This window comes from Ochlerotatus camptorhynchus, unplaced genomic scaffold, assembly GCF_037179485.1.
Source record: "Ochlerotatus camptorhynchus isolate MF236.1 unplaced genomic scaffold, CSIRO-AGI_Acam_v1.1 ptg000443l, whole genome shotgun sequence".
Classification (NCBI taxonomy): Eukaryota; Metazoa; Arthropoda; class Insecta; order Diptera; family Culicidae; genus Ochlerotatus; species Ochlerotatus camptorhynchus.
In genome coordinates this window covers 3181360-3208736 of record NW_027040929.1, presented here as the reverse complement: position 1 = coordinate 3208736, position 27377 = coordinate 3181360, and the positions used below count along the sequence as shown (strand labels likewise).

Below are 27377 nucleotides of genomic sequence, written 5' to 3'. Positions count from 1 at the left end.
TAAACAATAACAGCTGTTGCTAGCATGATTAATAATTAAAAGGCTAATTTTATTTAATAGATTTCACTCAAATTAAGACGCCCCATAGGGGTTGGCCGTCCGTAGCAGTTAAAAAAAAAAGATTTTGAAAAAAAATCTCAAACAACTTTTGACGAGATTCAATTGGGGGTTCGTGAGCATTCCTGACATGCTGAAAATTACGATAGCATCAGATTGCGGGGTTACTGGTGTAATAAGATGCTTTGTTGATTGTTCATTAACTCTTGATTGCTTGTAATACTTATGAATATTTTAGGTGGACAAAAAGACGAACTAAGAGGTGGACGCCTGAGCTTTTCCAAATTTATATCGCTGTGAAGCAACTGTAAACTCTAGAGGGAATTTATATCTGTAACTGAAACCAGTTCGATTTTGTTTGCCAACCTGGTTAAAATGTCATATTTAATTATCTTAAAGATAAATCGTCCAGCTCAAACCTTTGTAGGGGTGAGAGGTGGGACCATCATCATTTATATGCATTATATTGCTGATATATGAAGGCAATAATATGAACATGCAATACGGTGTAGAAACTCCTATAAATATCCACTATTTGGCATATATAGAAGGTACAATTGTTAAGGCGGCACTCTTGCTCCACCAGACCCTATGTTGTCTACGCGATAATAACGTCGTATCATTGACCTGGAGATCTCAAACTCGTAAAAATCCTCTACACGCCATACACAAATTCAATATCAGACATGGATAAATGTTATAGATGTAGTGACATGAACAACTTTTATTTTTTTTTGTGCGTTGGCTAAATTTGGATTTTTCAGATATAATCCTGAATAGGACCTAGATTTTTTAATACTCTAGTAACCTCAAGTCCGTGGTCTGTCACAATGTTTCATTGTGATTAATCAACACTCAAAGGGGTGAAATATAAAATTTGGGGTAAATTTGAAAGAAAGGGAACTTGGAGTGTAGAGCGCACTGCCCACTGGACGATTCTGAAGCCTGGCCAAGTGAGTGGTGTATGGGTTTATTTGATTGAACGTCATTTCCAATGTATATATTGATACTTTCAAACCATTGGCATTTGAGATAAGACAGAGATAGGATGCGCAGGGCCCGCTTAGGAGGAGCGTAACCCATGTTATGGTTTCCATTTATTAAATAGTTCAGATAGGCTAGAAATGACAGGTTTATAGTGAGAGAATATACCATATTGGGAAAGCATAATTTTCATAGGGTTCAGAGCGGCTGAGCTGTTCCGTTTGTAGTTTAACCTTCCTTCAAAACCAATTTGGCTCTAAAACAATTTTAAACTTGTTCTGCATTACTCACATGTTGCAATTATTGAAAAGAGCTCGATATAAGATAGCCACAGATAACAGACGTTGAGGCTCCAAAATTTCTATAAAATCTTGTGTAAAGATTCCTATTCGACTTAAGCGCCACTAACGGCGACTTCCCCACTTAAAAACCCTCTTTGACAACATGATGGCGCTGGCGTTGCAAAACTTACACTAGACACTAAGTGCTGGTAGCGCCAAGTGGCAATTTTAAGCAGATAATTTATCGATACTAGCGCCAAATTGGTCGAAAGTGATAAATTTATAGGGGAAATCAGGAGATGCTAGCGCTACGTAACGACAACGTTTCCACTTAACTTTACACAAGTTTCTGACCGAACTTGGACGTCTGGTCTCTGTGAGATAGCTTAATACAATTAAATAGAAATGCCAAAATCTTACCGAGTAGTTTAGCTGTTCTGATTTCGGTACAGTTTGTTGAGGTCGGGTATAGTTTCTGAGTATGGATGCTCATATTAGCACAGAGTAATAGTTTTATTGCTAGGGAACTATCTTTTGGGATCGTATTTTCTTCATACAATTCTCATTATTCATACTATATTAATCATGATCAGTGTTAGAAACTGTTATATGTTTAAGTCCCGTTCTAGATTTGTTTGTTATTCATATCTTATGCATTGCAGCTCGCGAGAGGTTACTAAATATGGGTTCTTTTTCTCATCCACAATAGTTTGGGGGGAGGGGGCGATCTGAGAGCTGAATAGAGGCAAATAAAATAGGGAACACAACACCATGACCCAAACGACTAACCAACGCATGCGGCTCACACTTAACTTATTCTTTTTCTTTCTTCCCCTCATGTACCAATATTACCTACCTGAGAACAAATGGGAACACGGCCAGATTTTCAATAGGAAGAAGAAAAAAAGCGAGAAAACGTAAGAGAGTAAGCAGTCAGAAAGGATTAGGCCATTTGAAAACAGCCAATTTATACTGGACGGAACTGGTAAGTAGGATAAGAATTGTAAAAAGATGTGTGCTTGCATGATTTACCTATTTTAGAATTACCTATAAGCCACATGAGAATCCCATTTCCTTCAATTACTACTCTATTGCAGCACACACCTAATAATGATCACTAACGTTCATATAGTTTCAGCATTATCGACATTTATAATTAAAAGGTTACCATACATAGATATAAGTTAATGTACCAGAACCTGGACGGACACGAGCCTACCCAGGGGAGGACGCGAATTCGACCACCCATGTGTGTCTAGAGTATCGTACGAGCTGACGAGTGCAACGGGAAGGACAGTAGGTGTATAGACTAGGGGGTTAGTCCCTAGATAAGCCAACTTAGCGGTTGGCACAGCCTATACACTGAACAATTACAAATTACAATTACAATGAACAACTTTCATTTTTTTTATTAGTAACAAACATAATCAGCTTCGAAAAACTTTTTAGCATTGCAAAATTTAACAAAAAAACACACTAAGTTTAGTTAACGATTTTCCCTGGAACCATTTAAGAAAATCTCGGACGATCTTGGACTCTGGGAAACTCTCTGACATTGCTTTTTATTTTAGATCGAAGACTTAATTTTTGGCATCCTGTGCTAAGACTAAATCAGAATTCCGAGTTGGATAAGCAGTCTTACTATTTTCCTCTAATACAATACAAATGTTATGGAAAATAATATTGGAATCAACCGCAAATTTTAAATTTAGGCTAGGGAACAACGTAAACTTGACATTGCATTATTCCCTAGCTCGGTATTCTTCCAGCTTCTTCGATTTTCACCACGCTAATGGCCTTGTACCATACCATACCATACATAATACATGTGGCAGACATGTTTTACTAACGTTGTACTCCTTTAGACTAGTACAATGTGGTACTAGATTCAATGAGTACAATGATACTGTAATCATGTATGTCATAGGCATTAATTTATCTCCGTAATTTTGTAGCTTTGAATATTGAACTTGGTAGAGTATTTTAATAAATAAATGGACCTTTATACTGCCCTGTGCTGCATAACAGTCCCATTAGCAATCAAGCAAAGATGATATGTACTATTATGCCACACAGATACCGTAAATAGGGGTCATTGAGGTTTATTTTTGTTTTTGATTAATACATTTTTGTCGAATGATGTTGAAATAGTTTTGGGCTTAATAATGCATCCTAAATGCATAATACTGCATGATGTTGAAATTCGACAAAAAAGTGTTGAAGGAAAGTAATGAGAAATATCAGTGATAAAACACTCCGCTGCTCAAATTTACCCGTTTTACGGTACCGCCCATCAAAAAATTTCGGGAATAAAAAAAAAAGCAAGCAAATTGTGTGTGGGCCAAGAATGCAATCTAGTAATGAATAAATCCAAAACGAAGCATTTCCGAGACTTGGTGTCTTCAGTAACATTTCTTATTATAATATATTGATAGAATCAGATAGTTCGAAACACATACCCATAGATGGCACAAGCATCACACTTTTCACTCTGACATTTTTTTTGATCTCGCTTAGAACATCGGTGGTTTGACGATTTGCTACACGGAACCAAAATAGGTATACCATCGAAGTGAAATACCACCAACTCGAACGGGTCAACCAGGCTAGCTCGCACACTGTATACCCTTGTATACCTATCAATTCGAACACGTTGCGGCGAACTCGTCAATACTGCCAGCCAGGCTGCCGATGATGTTCGAACCACTGACACTTTCATTATTTATAAGTGGTCGCCGGAGAGGTGTAATTTACACTTCTTCGCTTTCGGCTCGACCAGACCTAGGCTTAAATTGAATCGTAATGAGCGAATCAATTTAACCAAAGCCGATTAGCTCAACAGCAGCTGTGTGCTCCGGCTCTGGCGCTATAAGGAAAAGCGATACATACTTCAAGCCCAAGGTGTGTTTGCAGGCTTTAACTTTGTCGGCGTCTATTGAGTTTATTGAGGTGTGTATGGTTTGTAAATATGCGATGGAATCGACCTATAGTGGTGTAAGGTTCAATTTTTCTTCATTTGTTTTTTTTCGAATCATCAGCTTTTCTGTATTCTTTGTGCTACAATTTTGTTTTGAAGAAATAAAGCAAGAATTGGCAAATTGTACTCGAGTCGAGCTTATACAACTTCACGACTTATGGCACACGTACAACAGTATCTCAAGTAAAGGAAACCTACAAGTAGAAATTTAGTTATAGTTGCTTAATCGCTCGTTACCTTCCACGCCAGATTTGTTAAGACCAAGCCGGAAGGTCATGCACTTTACTACTTCTATGTCTTGCTACCACCGACAGTGAAACACGATTCTACATACCTAGTCACAAGCAAAACAACCTCCACTTACCGAACAAACTACCCTGACCGAACACGTCGAATTGTACGAATGGCACCTCTAGATGAGAGTTCGTTGTGTTCAATCGAATAGCAGCACAGAAAAAAAAACCACAACAAAAATAGTCCAAGGAATCAATTTTGACATCTTCATGACATCGAGTTCTGTTGTTCACACTTTGCGGCGTGTAGCTAGACACAGTTGTTGCTATTGTTTCCATCACCAATTTTGCTCAATGGAACGGGCGAGAACTGTCAAAAGGTAAACATGAGAGGGCTGCGGCTTGCACTACTACACACGTGCCAGGACGGGTTTGCCCTAATTTGTACATACATAGCGGTTGCGCTGACTGGCAGAATGTAAACATAGCGCCACCACTTCCATGCTCCTTCAACGTACGTATGGGGCTACACTGGATGTGTTGGTTATGTTGGCTGACTGACAGTGCAACCTATCTACGGGCACGGCGCGGCACCCCATCTGACTCCGTCCGAGCAAGAAGTGGCAGAATGGCTACGAGAGCTCAGGGATAAATTCCTTCTCACACCTACCGATTTCTATTTTTCTTCGATTGCTGCACCTGGGAGCACATTTTTCACGTTTCTTTGGCTCAGCAGGTCCTGACAAGTGAGCTGTATACAGTTGAAAATTCAATTTTAAGCCGTGATTCACAGGCTGAATGTAATAAATAACAAACAACAAATTCAAAATAATAAATCAACGATTTTCACCGATTCAAAACAGAAAGGCAAAACTTGGGACAACAACACAGAGTAGAGGCACACTGCTCGTCGAAGTCTCACTCGTTACAAACAAGTCGAAAAACTGGTCGCCGTTCGAATTTGAACCAGATAGTATAGTAGGCACAGACAGACGAACTTTTGCTTTACCTTAGCAGCCTGTGCCGTAGTCGTCGTCGCCGTCGCCACTTTGCTTTGAGCTGCGATGTGTTGGTGAACCATACACTGTATGGCGATGTTTCCCGTAACCGTCAAAGTATCATCGCACCGTATAAAGCAAACTCGACGAGAAGCGGTGAGCAGACACACTTCAGCATGTGCTATACTAATGCAATGAGTCATGCCAGGGTATGTACGCTGGACAGTGGGTGATGAGCGATGGACAGTTTGCCAATATTAGTTTTATGCTGTGCTCGGATTATGGTGCCGTAGCTTTTTACAAGTGTGTACAAGTGTTATTTTGTGATAATTATTAAAACAACTTGCAAAAATCACTATGGAGTCATCCACAAGTTATGTCAGTGGTTGACATTTTCTAAGGATTAATAGTTAGAAGAAAATTATTCGATCGCTGGTTTTCATTTTCAAGCACAGAAGGTGGTTATAGGGCCACCAGGGTAGCGATATCGATTTGACATTCCAGAATAATAACCACAGGCGTCAAATGAATCCTGCTTTAAAATGCCGCATAGAAAGGAAAGTTATTGAATATGGGGGATAGATTAAGTAACAGTGATGATAGTTAAAAGGTGGGAAAATAAGGAGATTTTGCAATATCTGTCGATCCTGTTCCATGACCTAACGAATCTAGATTTACATACTAAGTTTATTTGGTTACTGTTAGCTATAACCTTATCATTCCCTTTTTTCACGTTTTCAGAAGAAAATGAAATTAAATCTTGATTCTATTAAATGAGATTAGTTTTTCGACAGTTTAGGAAAAAAGTTGGATAATGAATAATATGTCTAACGACCTTATACCTAAAATCTATTGCAACTAAACCTATCATTTAATTGAGGGTAAAATATCCTCACCTATGTATGTAAGCATATACATACTTCCCTACAACTTCCAAATTTTATTTAATCTTTTGGTTTTTATGAAGTTTTTACAGGAATTACACGTTGAACTATTTATTTATTTATTTTTATTCCCATAGAATTGCAAAGATCAGGGTTTAGAAAAATTGCAAGTAACTATGCTGGACAGATTAGTCTATGGTGACCAAATAAACGCATTCAGCTCAAATAATGTTCTTGAAAATTTTAGTGAATCAATGTCAGTCAGTGGAAGCGTTCTTGTCATTGTCAATGACTTTACTCTTATCACTGGCTTTAGCAATCAGTTTTTTCTTTTGTGAGTGTGTGTGTGGATTACATTTTCATCAAATGATTAAATTACTTCTTTATCTTTTAACTAAGAAAAACCATAGTACAAGTTGATATGTCTAACTTTCTATCCACATTCATCTAGGTACGTCACTAAAACCAAAATGTTGTTTCTAATTTTATTATGATAAATTTATCAAATGGCACACTATAATTTCGAACCAGAATCCATCTTCAATTAAATATCTTTTGTGGACTCGTTGAAGCAAAGTTCTTCTAAACGGTTACCTAAATCGTGCCCGACTAGATTTGTTGTCAAGCTTTATCCCACTAATAATCTCCTTACCATTAACGAACTGTATCCCGGATGGGTAAACTATCCCACAAATGGTTTGGATGATACCCCGAACACGTCGTTAAGCTCTCTTTTATGGTTATTTTTATTAGGGTAGTTGTTAATAAAGCTTTAAAAAAGGAAGCTAGGCTAAATTACACGAGTAGAATCAAAAACTACAACCCTAAACAAACGTATCGATACTACCCTAGGCGGACCCTCCCATTGTTATTGATTCTGTCCGATTCTTAGGTATGCAAATTATAGTTATTGTTAAATTTATTATTCAATGTATGACTGATTTATCTATTATTAAATTACGTTTATTTTCAATAATTACAAGAAAAAAGAAGAAGAAAATATTGACTACAGATAAAACGTGTCTACAAATATCTCCAAAACATTTTCACAAATGAATTTGATGAACCCATTCTTCATGAAATACTTGTTCTACTTAAATTCCTTTTAGACATATAGGCATGCGCTAGCTTTGAAACTTCTTACCAATGTGGGAAACCTATCAGATTACTTCAAGGTACAAAAGAAAAACAACTGAATAACAATATACAGGGTGCGTGACGAATTTTTGCAGTAAATTTCAAATAGTAATTTCTCATGCTTGTGCATCATGATTTAGATATATTTGGCAGCACTGGATAGCTTATACACTGAAACAAAGACCATAGTTAGGAATACTATTTTGCAGAAAACACTTATTTTCAGTATAACTACGCTTAATGCCGTTAAATCTACCATGATTTCAGTATAATTGACTAAAAATATAATCACATTTACTACCATTCTGTCAAAACTACTATGCTTACTCAAACGGCATAGTAGTTTTGATAGAAAAAGTAGTAAAATTAAATGAATTTCGTTTCTGCACAAATCTATTGGTGGGAGTATTTAATTTAAACCATCAATATAGTATTTTTGCCAATGGATTTTGTTTCTGTGTACTGTTAGGTGTAAGATTTAAACAAACAATGTTGAGTAAACGTAAAGATGTCGAAACAAGCGAGCAATCTGTCAGCCGTTGTCGCTTTGTTGCGCGCCGGAGTATGCATGAAAGAAATAATTCGGTCGGTAAATGTGTCTGAAAGAACAGTGTATAATATTAAAAAAGGCTTGGGAAAGTGATAAGACGGAGCACCTGCTCATACTGCTGATAAAGCACAGAAATGGCTTACGGAAAATATTTCGTAAATTTGGGAGGAAGAAATTTGGCCCCCAAGCAGTCCCGATATCAATCCGTTGGATTATTTTGTATAGGGCGTCGTCCAACGGGATACCAATAGAACCCCTCACACCACACTTAAGTCGCTAAAAGCTAAAATCAAGGCAGTGATGATATCTATGGATCGAAACATTTTAAAACGTGCATACTGCAGTTTCCGGAAGCGTCTAACTACAGTCGTCGTTAGGGAAGGCAATTTTTTTGAATAAATTTACTTACAACTTCCATATGTTGCGAAAGAAAATAAATCGCACAAAATTCATTGCTAGAATAACTAACTGGTGTATTTTTTCTCAAATATGCCATTTACTGCAAAAATTCGTCACGCACCCTGTAAGTGAAACTAAAGAATGACTGATTATTTTACGAGAAACGAGAATCGAATTTTGGCTGTAACAAAAATAATACTTACATAAAATCTACATTTAATGCAAATCAAATCTGATACTATGCCCATAATTGCTTAGTCTGCACGAAGCAGCCGATTTCATCAAGAAATTAGCAATTAAGAATTAATCGTTTGAAGATTACTGATGTTTTATGAAGGTGATGTGTCAACATCAAATATTAAGAGGCTAAACATAGCCCTTTACTTCAGTAACGTCAACCTCCATGTCAGTGGGGAGGGAATTATTTGATTTTAACCGTTTTTATACCAAAAAAAAACCTGAACCTTAGACTGTCAATTCAAATCCAATTTTTCAGTTCCTGGTTTTTTTTCCCTGTTATGAAAAACAACCCAACTTCAATGGGGTAATCGAAAATTACCATTCACAGATAATCATATTATTTATTCGGCAGAACTGCTCTACTTTACAGAAAATATGGTGTGGGATTTTCATTAACATGTTGATAAACCTAGATCTCCAAAATCTCATGGAATTATGAATTCAAATAAAGGTTGAACACGAAAAAATCCAGACACGCCCTACTAACATAATTCTTAAATTCCCGAGGGTCGTAGAGTTCTCTGCATCTCTCTTAAGTAAATGTTGGACTAACAAACCTTTCCTATCCCTACCAGTTGTAAGGACGTGGCCAGGACAATCCTTAACTGTTGGAGCGGAATATGTCTTTATCTTTATCTTTTCCTACTTACTATCTGTCTAGTAATAGATATCCGTCTTGCTCTTAATAGTTTTGAATTCGTACCACCTACGATATTGTGCAACTTGTTCGATGCTAATGCTAATGCTAACACGAAAAAATCCAGACACGAAAATCTTGTTGGGTTTTAAAAATGCGTTTTATTTTTCATATTTCAATGTAACAGCTATACATTAGTGAGTTTTATCCTTTTTTTCCTCTGTTCGGAACCTAACACCACTGCGACCAGTAATTTAATCTAATTTTAGTATATCCCATGTCCTTAGTTTAGTGCATGTCATATTACTCCATCACTATTGAGAAATGATGAAGTATTCGATTTTTTTTACAGTTGTCATTCTTGCATTTATCGCAGGATCCGACTCTAATTGAAAGGTCCCGCTATTTATACCCTTTGGAGTGTTGAAACACCCTCCAAAGGCGCGCCCCTTTGTCAGTCAACATTAGATTCCTTAGCAACAAAATTAAGGAATGACACCGATAGTGACCATGCATCAGAACCCTAGTCTTAACCACTTCAAACAAGGGAACAACGAATAGAAGATTAGAAATCACATAGATGAATATTAACTAACTCATTTTTCGAGTCTTGTCATTATCGACAAGGCATAAAAAGTAACAAGGACTAAGATGTGTTCCTTGGATTACTGAAAAATCTTGTTCCTCTATTTTGAAGTAGTCAGGACTAGGAATCGGTGGAAGATCTTACATCCCGTAACGTACCACGAAAAGGTGATCTACCCACGTCCTTATTGTAAGACCATTGTTTCAGTCTTCCTTCTTAGCATAGATCATTGCTCGAACTTTTATTCGTACACGACCCATCATCTTTTGCACGAGCCCTGTTCCCACTTGTTTGGCTGGCAAATTCCATTTTCGCTTGAAATCCTTCAGATCAATTGCAGTTCCAGCCTTTTTCTTCAGTATGTGCTTCACAATTGACCAGTATTCCTAGATTGACCTTAGCTCCGGAGTATTGGCCGGATTCATCTCTTTGGGAGCCACTGTGACGCCTTTTCGCTGTACCACTGTTTGGTGGTATTTGAGTAGTGGCAGCTTGGCAAGTCCGTCCAGAATAGCTCATGCTGCTCCAGAGAAGGCTGTAGTCTCTTCCGTACGCACTACTCCTAGTAAATTTACTGGTTTAAGGTCCCAGAAGTAACGACTTCTTTATTTTACATTCTTCCGGACAGTGTTGGATCGCTCTTTTGGCGATTTTTCATTACGTTTTATCATAGAATGCAAACGTAAAATCACTCTGTTTTCGCTGAAGGTGCACCTTCAGTGAAAACCAAGGGGTGGTCACTAGACCTGTTCATTTTAAACGAAATGTTCGGAATGTAACGGGTCAACCGTGATTACTGTTCGTCATGTTAATTTGAACTTCTGTGCAAATTTTCAGCAAAATCGGTGATGATTTAGAGGTGCTTCAAGTTAATTTTATGTTTTTAAGGTAATTTACGGCTTACAATATTTGTATCTCGAGACTGAAACAACGAAAGCTGCTGTAACAACTTTCATAGCAAAGTTTAATGTGTTATGTATCAACTTTGTAACCAAAGGTTGACTATTCGAAGTGATTTTATTGAAGTTTGACTTAGTTTCATGCTCGAAGATATCTTAAAAAGTGAAGAATTTTAAAGTATTTGTTCTACGAATTTTCCACCCATATGATATAAAAATGTGTAGTGTACGGCATAATGTTCCTCATATTGTTCTAGAAGTTTCGTTCCAACATAGTTTTCGTGTATATTTCATAGATTGAGAGATAAAAATCAGAAAAGAGGCCGTTTTAGCTAAAATTCACAAGACAACAGAACCAATAAAAGTCAATTAGATTGACAGAATATAGTTGCATTGCTTTTCAATGACGACCGATGAATGTTTCATTGATATATGATTTTTCCATAAATATGAATCCTCAGGAGACGTGTTTTTTTATCAAATGCAAGTGTCACTCGAGCCATTCAAATGTTCGTTATTTTATAAATTGCTGTTATGGTTCGAGTGACACTTGCATTTGATAAAAAAACACGTCTCCTGAGGATTCATATTTATGGAAAAATCATATATCAATGAAACATTCATCGGTCGTCATTGAAAAGCAATGCAACTATGTTCTGTCAATCTAATTGACTTTTATTGGTTCTTTTGTCTTGTGAATTTTAGCTAAAACGGCCTCTTTTCTGATTTTTATCTCTCAATCTATGAAATATACACGAAAACTATGTTGGAACGAAACTTTAAGAACAATATGAGGAACATTATGCCGTACACTACACATTTTTATATTATATGGGTGGAAAATTCGTAGAACAAATACTTTAAAATTCTTCACTTTTTAAGATATCTTCGAGCATGAAACGAAGTCAAACTTCAATAAAATCACTTCGAATAGTCAACCTTTGGTTACAAAGTTGATACATAACACATTAAACTTTGCTATGAAAGTTGTTACAGCAGCTTTCGTTGTTTCAGTCTCGAGATACAAATATTGTAAGCCGTAAATTACCTTAAAAACATAAAATTAACTTGAAGCACCTCTAAATCATCACCGATTTTGCTGAAAATTTGCACAGAAGTTCAAATTAACATGACGAACAGTAATCACGGTTGACCCGTTACATTCCGAACATTTCGTTTAAAATGAACAGGTCTAGTGGTCACTCTACACATTTATTTTGCGCCAACATTTTTCTCTGTGTGCCTCAAGCGTGCCGCGCTGTACCAAGAGTGCCATGTCAACGGACTGATTTTTGGGTGTGAATAATTGTGTTTGGCAACCCCGGTTTTTTTACCATTCAAATGTGTTTTTTTGTAAATCAAACCGTACGAGCTGTCGAAGACAATGGTCGCGTCAACGCCAGATCAACAGAATGGGCAGCCCATCAAGAATACTGCTGCTGCGCAGCACACTGATCGGCCCAGTTCCGTCTCCCGTATGTCGCAGTGCGATGCAGATTTGATCCACGGAGAGTACAGCAAACATTACACGCTGGTGAGGAACATTGGGAATGCACTCATTGAACATTCTGCACCGCGACATCAAAGATGAGGACGTTATCATCGATCACCATTTCCATATCAAGCTGACGTTCGTTCAGGAAGGGCAAGTTTTTTCTACCTTCGACGGCACGACCGAGTACTGCAGTCTGGAAGTGTTGGTAGGCAACCGATACTCCTGCCCTGGACTGGAAATGTGAGCTCTCTGTGTGACACTGTATGTGTCGTTGTTCTTCGAGAACCCATTCGTGGACGTTGAGGAAATCCGTTGACAAGAATCCCAAAACTCGGATCATCATCCTGGAGGCGGAATGGATGACACAGGAAATTAATTCGTCACAGTTCAATTTTGCAGCCAGACGATATTGGATGACGTCGATGGTGAAGATGAGGATGAGCATGTCCAATGTCGAATAGGTCAGTAAATTTTTTTTTAAATGATTTACTGCTATTTAATTAATATATTGTTGGATTCATTTTTAATGATTTTTATTCCGAGACGGAGATTAAAATGTTTAGTGGCGAAGTAGCAGCGATTCTATTTTAATCAATCATGAACTAGTCCAAGTTGAGCGTTAAATGCTTCCTGGTGATTCGGCCGGCTGGTGGTTATGTTGGTGTGCCGGATAGCGTATATATGTCTGGAGCTCTACAACAGGCAATGTTAGTGAATATTTTTGCTTCAAAATCCGTGAAACATCTGGAAGTCAATACAGGAGTACATAAACTTCCCAATTCCGTGGCAGTTTCTGAACTCCTGTGTTGGCTTTGAAAAATTCATATTCGGTTGTGGATCATAGCAGTTAGGGTGAGTTGGAGGCTCCGGCGAAATTATCTATTGTGGATACCGAAAATGGTTTGTGTCAACAATCAAATTTTGACACTTCAGAAATAATGCAGTGATGCCAGTTACTTTAGAGATCACAAAAAAAAATATGTACCATGGGTGCCAAACAGTGCCAATGAGTGAGCCATGGTGTGCCTTACTGTGTTTTTGGCACGCTGTGCTGAGTGACTTACCCCTTGGTGAAAACACAGAGTGTGACTCTGTGGTTTGGAAATTTTAAATTTTGATAGGGAGGTTAATAGCTCTAAACTATCTTTTTTTTTTGGTGGAACAACTGAAAATTCAATTGGATTTAATTTAAGCATTCTATATTAAAAGCAAAGAAAAAGTCCCAAAAGAGCGATCCGTCCCTGCTCCCGGGTTACTCTTCCAGTCAACCGAGGTATAAAATTTTTACCCAGGAATTTGACCAAAACTGCCAGGAGCGGATAGACCAGGATTTTAGTTTCGAGCGTGCAGGATCGATTCGAGACGTGCTTGCTCCGGTGAAGCCGTGATGTAAACAAATGAACTTATCCTGGGACGACTTCCCCTACCTGTTGGTTATGTTGATTTGCGTGGGCGAGCTTTGACTTTCTAGAAATCATCGATATAGGTCATTGTTTACAAAAGCTGTTAAGCCCTAATTCCAGCTCCATTCTAGATATAAAAATGAATTTCTATCTGTCTGTCTGTCTGTCTGTCTCGGAAACTACTGAACCGATCGGCGTGAAAATTTGTATGCAGGGGTTTTTGGGGCCGGAAAAGGTTCTTATGATGGTTCGGGAACCCTCCCCCCTCTGTAAAAGGGGGGCTCCCATACAAATGAAACAGAAAAAGATAGCATGCTTTTTTGAATTGGCGCATAAACTCAAGCTAATATTGAATCCCGAGCAAGGCCGGGCACACTCAGCTAGTAGTATATATTTGACAGTTACCGAACGATGAATATATTTATGATTTATCGGCTATTTTGGGATAGGTCCATTAATTTTCTGCTTTTTGGGCTTGGGCCATTTTTCATTCGGCCTTTAGTCTCTTACCCAAAAAATGTACATATGCTTAGTAATCGGAAGATTCGATGCTTTCGTCAGTCGACAATAGATCAAGAAGCATAAGAAGTCTGCACATGCGTGTTGCGTGCGTTGCGTGTGTAACGGAGTAATTCGTAGATTGCATACTGGCAACTGTCATGTATCAACTTTAACGTTCTTACTCTGATTGCTTAAGGAAAACTATTTAGGAGTGAATAGTTTTCCAATCAAAGTTCAGAACAGGAAAAGCATGACAATTACCATTGCCGGCCACGCCCATCTTCTCCGTTACGGGGAAAGGAAGGATATTGTTGATGTAGCATCTACTTAACGGGAGGCCAGCGCCTCACCGACGCCCCCATAGATGATACGGAGTTGAATAGTTTGGTAGGAGATGGGTCAGGATTCAGTTAAGCAGGTGATGCGACCATAGTAATTGTTTTGTTCTCAAGGAGCTTGGGAGTAAACCCACGATCTTCTACTGAGTAAGCTAAAGCGGCAGCCGCCAAAGAAGCATAAGAAGTCTGCACATTGTAGACAAAATACGCCTAGGGGAAAGTGGGTCAGCTCGGCAACCTTAAAAAAATTATCACTAATCATACAAAGTTCAGTGGAAAATTCGAATGATGTTTAACCAAATGGATAGTTTCAAGCCCTATTTACATCATACATACAAATTGAATATTGAAAACTTTTGAATCTTATGAAAGAAGATTTAAAAAAGGTTCGATTTGTAACCGAAATTAAACAGTTGTTGGGGTAAAATGAGCACCCTATCGGGATGGTATGAGCTGAAACCTTCTAGTTAAAGTATGGACGACTGTCACCACTAAACCGAAAAAAGCTGTTCCAATCGAGCAAAACGGCACAACTTTTTACAGACGTCCATACTCTTACTGTAGGGCTTTAGTATGAGTGACGTTCTAAACAACGGGTAAGAATATTCTGCTCTCTTGAGGCTTTATGAAGGGTCAACAATGAACTTTTTCGCATAAAAAAATTTAAAAGAAGTTATTATTTTCTGTAGAATAATTTAAATTTAAGAAGTACATAGGGGGAGGAGGGGTATAGTGAACAGGTGGGGCATAGTGAGCATCCCGCAGTTTGGCCCTGGATCTCTAGCTGCATGAAATAAATCAACTGACAGTAGGTTCAATATCATTATGATACCATCAACCAATTTGTTCCGAATGGCCGGAAGTCCAAGCTGGTGCACGGGAGGCTCACTATGCCCCACCTGTTCACTATGCCCCTCTTACCCCTACTGCCCATTTAGAGCTACATTTTTTTTAGCTTTGAGAATAACTGATTTTTTACCAAAGCAGCTGCTTCAAAACGTGATTTCATAAGATACAGTCATATTTATGAAATGAATAATGCTAAATTGAAAAATTTAGTTGAAATATCAGTGGTGCAGTGGTGGACTTAAGTTATATTTTGTTAAGAAAATCTTTCAGAGAAGAACTAGCCCTCGGCTGAAAGTCTCTCTAATAAAGAAATAAAAAACCAGAAAAACATCGTATCATATAAGAAACCAATGACCATTTCCGATATTTTTAGTCATATAAGAAACCCATGACCAATGACCGTCAATCGTCGATTTCTGGCGAATCCAAGCTCAATATCAGAAATTAAAAACATAAACTGGTAGAGGAATGATTCCTCTATCATTTGGTATAGTTTGTACGCAAGATGGAGCTTTTATTCGCGAGAAATAGGCGATTGACTTGTTTGTTAGCAAAAGTAAGCTCTTCGGATTTATAAAACTGCTGAAGGAATATCAACGATAAGTTATAAGAGACATTAAACCTGCAACAGTTTTTTTTTTGTATAATATGTTCAATAAGCTGGTTTTTAAGCGGGTGGCCACATTGCCCCACTGATATGTCAAGAATAAGCAATTAAGATAGTGGAATTAAATGGGAATTACCAATATTTCTCTCTTTTTTAAATAGGTTTTCCACTGTAGAAGCCAACATTAGGAATCTAATTTAGTTGCTTTCAAGAGAAAAAGCTGCATAATTGAGGAGGCGACCCCGGCGTAGTGGTTAGAATCCATTCCTCTCACGCCAAAGTCACGACGAGTTCAAATCTCACAAAAAAGCAGCATAATTCAAAACTGATATATAAACTAAAATACTAATATGTATCTTCAATAAATATATACGTAGGGGGAGGAGGGGCATAGTGAGCATCCCGCAGTTTGGCCCTGGATCTCTAGCTGCATGAAACAAATCAACTGGTAGTAGGTTCAATATCATTATGATATTGATCCTACCACCAATAAATTTGTTCTGAATGGCCGGAAGTCCAAGCTGGTGCACGGGATGCTCACTTTGCCCCACCTGTTCACTATGCCCCTCTTACCCCTACTTGATACCATTATTAATAACCATGGATATCATTTGAAGAGGAAAATAGCATTACATTATTTATATTAATTACTTCCTATCAAGACTTGCAAAAACATCAAAATAAGAAAACGAATTTTCTTGCTCAATGGGGATCCAAATTTTTGCCACTTCCGTCACTGCGCTGGCTCACTGTGCAGAAAACATACTCGGGGGTAAAGCTTGCGTGAAGGCGATCGAAACCAACACACAATCGCAAGATGGGAACCTTCGGGGAGATAGAATATGTGTACAGTAGCGAATTAGACAGATGTCTACTGAAAAAAAAAAACCTCGGGCTGACCTCCCGGTACCAAGGAAGTGCATACGTCGCGTCAGACAGTGGAGTAATTGTATATTCTAGCGTTGCACTTACCTCGGAAATGGGAGAACTTCCAGCTCGCTCAAAACGATGGCAGTATAAACAGAGCAAGCACCTCCACAAACGGCAAATGTCACGGCCGATCTGCGAGTGGGCCGATCCAAGACCAGTGGCCAAGAATTCTGGATCAAGACGCCAACCAACCTTCAGCTGCTAATCCAAATTGCACTTGCACTTCCTCCAGCAATGGAAAACCAAAGCGCTTCACCAACTTTGCAACTGATTCAGTATTTTTTGTTTCAATTTTGCATTCATATTTTATTTTTCGCAAAAAATAATTTCGATGACAGCTCTGGATTGGAACGAATCAGAAACTCTCTCTTTTCTTGTTGTTGGGGGTTGGGGAGGTGGATGGAAAAAAAAAGGACAAAATCGATTATTCTTCGCCGTATTTCACGCACCGAACTGAGGCTTCCATTGTGCCACCGAGCTACACTCACTTTGTTTCCGTAACCGATCGATTGCATGCACTGAAATTCATAACTTCTAGACACATTTTCACGGTTTTACTAGCAGAAATTGTCTCGTAACACGATCAGCCATACTGGTGGTCTTTTCTTGCACTGTATTTGGCTGGCTTTAACCGAAATGCACTTTTCGCTCTCCACTTTTGCGATGTTGCTCTCGAAGTTTTCGTGCAAAAACTGACACGCGCGGCTGAAATGCGCAGGGTGTCGTTTTACTCTGCTTGCTGCTTTTGACAGTTTCCTTCATCAGGGACGGTCGAAGGGGTGGCGAACGAACAAGATGGAATACGGGCATAGTCCATTCGATACACGGATAGAAATCTCCTTATACCTGTTGGTTATAGTACGTTCAGACTACAGAGTTATAACAACAATCAATACGAAACTAACGATTTTAAATTGGCTCACCACTTTAGTAGCCTATTGGTCCCAAGCAAACGATTAACGTACCCTATTCTAGTTGAAATTCTATTACTACACTATGTTTGTTTTGATTCTCTATGAAAGTTTGACAGATAACATCAGGGGTGTGTGGATTCATGCAGAACATGCAGGGGTGAGTGAAATAGCTTGGGACTGCTTGGGACCGTTGTTCTGGTACTGAGTGAGCCAAAAATAATAATGATTTTCTTCGGGACCCAGTGGTCTTAGAGTTACCTCTATGGTTTTAACATGTTATAGCGCTATCTTGATGGTGGTTTCTGTGTTGCATTTTTTTGACTTGTTATAACTCTCCAGTCTGGACAGCGTTTTAATTTCTATTGCTGAATATTCATAAAATGTATACGTCAACTAATAAGCAGACGCCTTGCTAAAAGTTAATGAAGATCATGTGTCAAATGAAATGTATAAGCAGTCACACATACACTGATAAAATTTCAAAGATCGTTTTTATGTGTCCCACACATGAATTTTTGCAATGTGATCAACGAATGATATTTATGTGTCGGACACATACTTAATATGTGTACACATAAAAGCCATGTGTAACGACACAAACTATTCATTTGACTCATAAATTTCATGTGTGCTTCTGGGTGGATCCTGTTTATGTGTGGTCACATGAAAATCATGTGGAATTTCACATGGAAATTCGTCAATAAAAATGTGTGGAATTTTATTAGCGTACCTTTTATGCATTCTTATAGGACCTATGTGGTTTGTCTTATGGAATGTATAAGGCTGATGTTTTGGCAAAAATGTATAAGTGAAACAAATGAATAAAATAATTGAATTACGTTTCGTGTACGTATACGAGTATTGATAGTGCGAAAGTGAGGATTACAATAGGTTCTTTTCATGCACCATCAATGTAGAGTGCGCAAGCCGATTTTGAGAGGAAATGTCATTCAACCCATTCGTTTAGATCATAATGACGATTTTCAAAACTCAAAATAATGTACGTTTTATAGCACAACTTGCAAACTTCCATCGGGAGTGGTCTTATTTTTCGTTTATCTACACGAAACGAAAATCAATTATTTTATTCATGTGTTTCACCTATACATTTTTGCCAAACATCAGCCTTATAAATTCCGTAAGACAAACCATATAGGTCCTATAAGAATGCATAAAAGGTATGTGTGACCGCTTATACATTTCATTTGACACATGATCTTCATAAACTTTTTGCAAGGCGTCTGCTTATTAGTTGACTTATACATTTTATGAATAATCAGCAATATAAATTTGCCAAAAGGTATAAGGAGATTTCTATCCGTGTACAGATCTGAACAAATTTACAGCTGAAGTAACCACACATTAAAAATCCGGAAGATCATACACAGAAAAAAAAGTTGTTGAATATTACATCCAAACTGCTGCAACCAGGTCAATCAATCGATTGTTTAATATAACGTTGTACGATGTACATCGATTTTGCGAACAAAATTACATCCATTGATGTAATATTGTATCTTGCTTTTTGCTATTACATCATTATTTCATACATCAGCTTGAATTATTGCGCGTTTCATACCAAACTGGACTAATAAGCGCGTTTTCACTTATTAAAAAGTGTGATGAAAGTGCGAGCTTCCGTTTAATCGTCTTGGTGTCTTTGGTGCACTTATTTCTTATGATGCAAGCAATAAGTGCTCCGAAGACACCTAAACGATTTGACGCGAAGGTGCACTTTTATCACACTTTTTGCATTTTTGGGGCAGTCCAGTTTCAGATGCAATCAGCAATACATTGATCGAAATTATTTTTTTGCTGTGTACACGGATAGAAATCTCCTTATACCTGTTAGAAAATTTCTATTACTGATTATTCATAAAATGTATACGTCAACTAATAAGCAGACGCCTTGCTAAAAGTTAATGAAGATCATGAGTCAAATGAAATGTATAAGCGGTCACACATACCCTTTATGTATGCTTATAGGACCTATGAGGTTTGTCTTATGTAATGCATAAGGCTGATGTTTTGGCAAAAATGTATAAGTGAAACACATGAATAAAATAATTGATTTTCGTTTCGTGTAACCGCTAGGACAATTTTATAAATCCAAATCTTTCTCATCAAAAATATATGGAAGCACCACCCAGCAAACAATTTGAGTTTATTAACAGCTGAATAAGCAATTTTTTAGCTGAAGAAGCTTATTGTTGCCTGAATAAGCTCTTATTCAATATTCAATGTTTGTTGGGCAGCCGGATCACTGCAAACCCGATACAGCAAACAAAATATTCGACGTGAATGATGATTACATGCACCTGCGGTAGATAAATTAATCCGGAAAGGTGAAATTATTTTCCTTCTCCGATGCTTCACGGTGAAAATTTTCACCCTCATCACTCTTTTGAGTGTTCCCCTATTCACCGCAGAGGCTGAAACAATCGCTTGGTTTCTATTTGATTCGCCTATAACAAATCAACGTTTGCGGATAACAAACTTCGCCCTTGAAATGGGATTACGCAAGTGTGTGTGTTAGAAACGCCAGAAAGGTCATTTACCTAAAAAAAAAAACAACAGTAAGAATACATTAAATATTACTGTTACAATACCTCGAAACACATTTGTTAACAATGATTTTCATTGTTTCCTTTACACTAATTTTACAAATTCCACCTCCCCCCGTTTTCGTCACGTTTTTTCTATGCCTAATGCAGTGCTCGTCACCAAGCTCGTCACATAATCTTACACACCCCTCCCCCCTTAACGTGACTATAAAAAATGTTAATCGGAATTATGATAGCATTAGATGTTATAACGGTAGTTTGCATTATAGATACTATAGATTCCATAGATAAGCGTACCCTAATAAAAAAATACCATACACGAATGATAACCCGAATTATTGAACTATTCCACAAATGGTTTGGATAATAACCCGAACATTGTTATTAGAGTAGGCAAAGTATTATTGGTATAATGTAGCTAAACCTAGAGCCAAACGAACTGTCAGTTAGAGAAGCCAAACGAGCATGACGTCATCATGGTGTTGTTTGAGGGAGAAGCACAGACAACCCGACATGAATGACCATAGCAAAACCAATAAAATGTCTGACCAAAGCACACTACTGACATCTGGCTCCGTGTTTGCGGGAAATATTTAGCTAAGCCATGAACTCGCATGCAAAAGTTATGATTTGGTTCGTGTCTGATGTATTCTGGACACATTATTTTTATCTAGATCAAAAAATCATATGATTTTGACACTTCATATCACTGCACATTTAAATCAGACGTTTACGATTTTCGGGCATAAGTCAGAATTAAGTGCCATGTCGGTTTGTCGGTGGGAGAAGTATTGTAATATTATGAGCACAAAACGCTTTCCACACTCCACATTCCGATTTACTCCGCGGACAACGGAAGAAGGATAGATAAAGCAAACCATTCATCGATTCATTGTTGCAAAGATGTGCTTTACACTTCATTTTGAACTTTTTCGTACGAAACAAAACAAAACTGCACAACGAAAAGCTCTATAGAGCATGATGGCATGAACTTTTTTCACAGATGCCAGTAAGATCAATTATTTTTCATGGTTGCCAAAACATCTTTTTGTTCCTCCGCTTATCTATGGCAACTATAGTATCTATAGTTTGTATTAAAGTCAGTGTATTATGGGTCACGCCAAGATTGAAGCCAGGTCTACCTATTGAATTGTCAAATCGGGTACCTATCGTCCAAAATAAACAAAACTTACCATTCAATGAAAGCTCCACGAAAGATATTGCTATACAATTTAAAATATAATCGAAAAAATGATCATAAACACGCAGTGAGCATTACATTTATCGTGGGATACGTTTGGTAATGATAAATAATGAGAGTTTGTAATATTGATGTTGATAGAATTCGAAAAAAAATCGCTGATATAATGATTCACTACACCCGCTAATTTTCTTTCTCGTTAGAAGTCATTTGAAGTTGATGCCTCTCCCGATCAACCATTCGTGAAACTTTTTCAAATTTCTTTATACAAAAATAAAAATGTATGTCGGTAATTCGTTACTTTAAATTTTATTTGATTTCGATGAATACATTTAAAAATCTTCATTGATCGATACTTACATTTAAGATTATCTCTTTATAGGTCGCATAGAGGGGCACGACTCTATCTACGATGCAGAAAAGATTGTGTTTTGTTGTGGCTAGCTGCGCGCACGCTGTGTAGATAGAAAGAAGATTGATGACGATTCTGAAGATTTCCTGCAAAAAGATGATGCGCGATAGTAATCTATAAATACAAACGAAATGACAGACGACTAACTGGCGAAGAAATCTATTATAATAATGTGGTTCACTGTAATAGAATTATCTTAAAAGCTTGTGCCATCATCCACCAGATAAGCTGGTATTTTTGTTTTGATTTGAACTAATTTGATTTTGTGTTCAATGATCTTTGACAGAATGCATCAATTTGTCATTTTTTTATGCATTTCAGTTTTGAGTAGAGTGAAAGAGATAGAACCAAAACATTCTAGTACATTTAGTGTTGCCATGTGGTACAATCAACAATCAATACGAAACTATCGATTTGAAATTGGATCCCACTTGACTAGCCTAAGCAAAAGTCCCAAGCAAACGATTAACGTATCCCATTCTTGTCGGAATTCTAGTACAACACTATGTTTGTTTTGATTCTCTATGAAAGTTTGACAGATAAAATGAGGGGTCAGTGGATTTTCCTATGTTTCGAGGGGTGAATCGATTAGCTTGGGACCGAAGAGAGTACCAGAGCTGAGCCAAAAAGTTGAGCACGTTTCTTCGGGACCTTCTAGTCTTAGAGTTACCATTTGGTACACTGAAAAATTGCAATAGCAGGTTCGTCACCAAAGTTTTCGGGCCGCTCCTTCTGTCACTTCGTTTGTGGTATAAAGGTGCCATACTAAATTTCATTCAATTTCGATGTGTCGCAAGGACTTTAGTATTCTTTATAAATATTCATATAATTTTTTTGAATACTGATACCATCGTAACGTTGAAGTTGGTAAAGAAGAATAAAGATTGCCATCGATGCATATTTATATTTTTCTTGTTATAGATTTGCACCGCTGGGTAAAGAGAGTTTGATACACACCAGATGACAGATGGCAATGTTCATATTATTTATCGACATATTATTTGGTATTTCACCGGGAGAAGCATGATCTGCCGGAAAAATGAAGATATATGGCCACTAGACTGCCAATGAATGTATGGGAAAAATTTGACAATCAAATTTCGCTAACAAACCATATACAAAATGTTTATTGCCTCGAAAAATGACCCTATGCAAAATTGAGCTCAATCGGACATGATTTAGGGGTGGCGCAAACGCGTCAAAGTTTGACTTTTTTCACTCTCGAAAATCTCCCAAGGGGGGGTACAATTTTTTTGTCGAGATAACACTAAATCTCGACGTTTCATGCATTTTAAAGATATATGGCATCAAAAAAAAATTTTTGATTTCCGAAATTTCTTGTACCATGAAGATTTTCGAGAGTGAAAAAAGTCAAACTTTGACGCTTTGACTTTAAATCATGTCCGATTGAGCTAAAATTTTGCATAGAGTCATTTTTCGAGGCAATAAACATTTTGTATATGGTTTGTTAGCGAAATTAAAAATTACCATTTTCGCTGGCAGTCTAATGGCCACGACGTTACAAATGTTTGCCATTGTATTTCTTCATGCTTACGTCTCGGCCGTTTTTTAAGAACACGTTAAAGCAAGCGTGGTAGAATTCCCACAATTTTGAACCGAATGAGGGGATTTGATATATACTGTGGTTATATATATATATTTTTAATTTATATATTTTTAATTTATATATTTTTAATTTATGCATGAAAAGATGTACACAAAGCGGCGCCGGTGGTGTAGTGGTAAGCGTGATTACCTCTCACCCCAGCAGGCCTGGGTTTAATCCTAGTCGGCGCCGCCGGGATGTTCTGAGGCATAACATCTCTGATCACGCGGGCTTGATGGTTACTTGGAAAATGTGAAAAGTGCAATATAATGCCGATATAAGGCTGATATCAAAATTTAAAGCCGTATGTCAGCCTTATATTGCAAAAAGGGCCCTTATCGTCCTAATATAATTTGTATGTTTATAGGAAAGTTTGAACATACTAAGAGGTAAGCACATATCATCGGTAAGAGACGTGTGTGTGAGAAAATTTGCGAAAAAATCTAAGGGCACCGGTGGGATACGAACCCACAATTCCCATTCAGTACATGGGTGCATTGCCAATTATACAACGGTGGACCTATGGTCTACGGATGTATTTGGCTAATGACATTTGAGTTTCGAATCCGTTCCCCACCCTAGTCTTTTTGCGCAAGCGTTCTCTGATACACAACAGCCCTTAGATTTTTTTCGCAAATTTTCTCACACACACGTCTCTTACCGATGATATGTGCTTACCTCTCAGTATGTTCAAACTTTCCTATAAACAATTAAATTGACTGCAAAGTCGCTAAACCGTAAAATCAAAAAATAATTTGTATGGTTATTTTGCTTAACGACGTGTGCAGTTCTGCGTGAAAATTTCTATCATTTGGGTTGTCGTTCGGGTATGGTTTTTTGACGTAGGACTACGTCTGTGTACACTTTGTGAAAAACAAAAATGGAACATGTAACAAACTTATTAAAGATTTTGAACGTTAATAACTCAGTTGCCCCTGGACCAGTTTCAGTAATTTTATCACCAATTGATCAGAACTATTTCTACGCATCTTTATTACTTTATCATTATTCAAAATGCCACGATTGAAAATTGCACAAATGTGCAACCGTTGCTATGATAACTAGTGTCAGCGAAAAGTGATTTCCCTAACACGGATTTCAAAGTTGAATTCCATTCGGTCTTACCAAACGGTGTTTATTCAATCACCGCGTGGTGAGTGGTGGTGTTCTCCAGTACACAACGAAAGGCTGCCTGCAAGCAGCGAGGTCTTCGTTAGTCGCGGTGGGCCATCTATGTCAAGTGTGTCATACTAAAGAGTATAAACGCTCAAATTCCTATTCCTACACAAAACACAAGCTCCTGCTGCAGTTAACAAATAAGATTTATTATATTAGATCACGTAGTCCTACGTCACCATTTCGTATAACCCCGTTTGTACCCTTGTAGTTTTTATATTAGGGCGGGCTTTAATATATATAAATATAGTAATTTGTTTTTCACACTGTGTTCACAGCATGTTTTCAATAAATAGTGTTTTAATTTTTTCTATAATACCATTTGTTTTGGGTACTTTCTACTGTACAGTATTTATTATTATGAAAAGACTAATTGATGTAAAAAATATAGCCAAACACTACATGATACCAAGCGCATTTAAGGTCGAATAATTTGAGATTTTCCTTAAAGTATATACAAACGAATAATCGTTACTATAAACAAACTTGACAATCGTCATTTTTTTTTTTTTTTTTTTTTTTTAACTCTTTATTTGTTCCAAATTCAAAATAAATTACATTTCATTTTTAACCTAGGTGCTCCAGTTACTACAGTAACTTACCAGCCTTAATTGTTATGATATATATCTAAGCGTTTTTACATTGTTCCTGTCTTGGCAATTCAGTATTTTAAACAGGTTTTTTAAACCTGCATGTCAGTATAACAATTGATAGCTTAAAACTAAATAACTAAAACTAAATTTTATCTAAGTATAAAGGGAATTAATCGTTGCAATTGAGGATTGTAACGATTTTTGCCGGAAATTATTAATTATTTTGTTGGACATTTGTGCTAAAGTCTCAACATTCGAAATTCTATGTACTTCGGTAGTACTGTACCAGGGAGGCAACTTCAAAATCATCTTCAGAATTTTGTTCTGAATCCTTTGAAGTGTTTTTTTCCTGGTAGTGCAACAACTAGACCATATTGGCACAGCGTAAAGCATGGCCGGTCTAAAAACTTGTTTAAATATTAGAAGTTTATTCGTCAGGCAAAGTTTGGATTTCCTGTTTATAAGAGGATACAAACATTTTATATATTTGTTGCATTTGGCTTGAATGCCCTCAATGTGATCTTTAAAAGTTAATTTATGGTCAAGTATTAATCCAAGATATTTCACTTGGTTTGACCAGGAAATTGGAACTCCGTTCATAGTGACTATGTGACTACTACTAGGTTTCAAAAACGAAGCTCTAGGCTTGTGTGGAAATATTATAAGTTGAGTTTTGGAAGCGTTGGGAGAAATCTTCCATTTTTGTAAATAAGAAGAGAAAATATCTAAACTTTTCTGCAGTCTGCTGCAAATAACACGAAGACTTCTTCCTTTAGCGGAAATGCCTGTGTCATCAGCGAACAAAGATTTGTGGCAACTCTGAGGCAAATCAGGGAGGTCCGAAGTGAAAATGTTATACAATATAGGCCCAAGAATGCTATCCTGAGGAACTCCTGCCCTAACAGGTAATCGATTAGATTTGGAATTTTGATAATTTACTTGAAGAGTTCTGTCAGTTAAATAATTTTGAACTAATTTCATAATATAAAGTGGAAAATTAAACTTTTTCAATTTAGCAATCAAACCTTCATGCCAAACACTGTCGAATGCTTTTTCTATGTCTAGAAGAGCAACTCCAGTTGAGTGGCCTTCAGATTTGTTTGAACGAATTAAATTGTTAACTCTTAAGAGTTGATGAGTAGTTGAATGCCCATGGCGAAATCCAAACTGCTCATCTGCAAAAATTGAGTTCGTATTGATGTGAAGCATCATTCTATTCAAAATTATCTTTTCAAAAAGTTTACTTATTGAAGAAAGCAAACTTATTGGACGGTAGCTAGAAGCTTCAGCTGGATTTTTATCCGGCTTCAAAATTGGAACAACTTTTGCATTTTTCCATTTATCAGGAAAGTATGCCAAATGGAAACATCTGTTAAATAATTTTACCAAGAAAGACAAGGTACTCTCTGGGAGTTTTTTGATGAGGATATAGAAAATTCCATCATCACCTGGAGCTTTCATGTTTTGAAAATTTTTAGTTATGGACCTTACTTCGTCCAAATCAGTCCCCCAGGAATCATCAAAAATATTTTCCCGAGAGAAAATATTCCGAAAATCCCGAGCAACCTGATTCTCAATAGGACTAGTAAGACCCAAACTGAAATTATGGGAACTCTCGAATTGCTTAGCAAGTTTCTGAGCTTTTTCCAAATTTGTGATCAAAATTTTACCACCTTCTTTAAGCGCTGGAATAGGCTTTTGAGGTTTTTTCAAAATTTTTGTGAGTTTCCAAAAGGGTTTGGAACTCGGGTCTAATTTAGAAATATTATTTTCAAAAGTTTTGTTCCTCAGGGCAGAGAATCGCTTTTTAATTCGTTTTTGCAAATCCCGCCAGATAACTTTCACGGCAGGATCGCGTGTTCTTTGATATTGTCTCCTACGGACATTTTTAAGACGGATCAAGAGCTGAAGATCATCGTCTATTAT

The 27377-nt window shown here is 37.3% G+C and overlaps 2 protein-coding genes across 8 annotated transcripts in view; both read right to left on the bottom strand.

Annotated features, from left to right (window-relative positions):
* LOC135711855 (uncharacterized) overlaps positions 1-17443 on the bottom strand; it is a 186671-nt gene extending 169228 nt beyond the window's left edge. For both annotated transcript variants that reach the window (XM_065234824.1, XM_065234825.1), the window contains exon 1: positions 17431-17443. The gene's annotated coding sequence lies outside the window, so the exon portion shown is untranslated. The remainder of the gene's footprint in view (positions 1-17430) is intronic.
* dop (microtubule-associated serine/threonine (MAST) protein kinase dop) overlaps positions 1-17654 on the bottom strand; it is a 42502-nt gene extending 24848 nt beyond the window's left edge. For 2 of the 6 annotated variants that reach the window (XR_010518506.1, XM_065234807.1), the window contains exon 1: positions 17028-17654. The gene's annotated coding sequence lies outside the window, so the exon portion shown is untranslated. The other 4 variants (XM_065234808.1, XM_065234810.1, XM_065234809.1 and 1 more) reach the window with 4 other exon arrangements.
* Positions 17655-27377: the final 9723 nt, after the last annotated feature.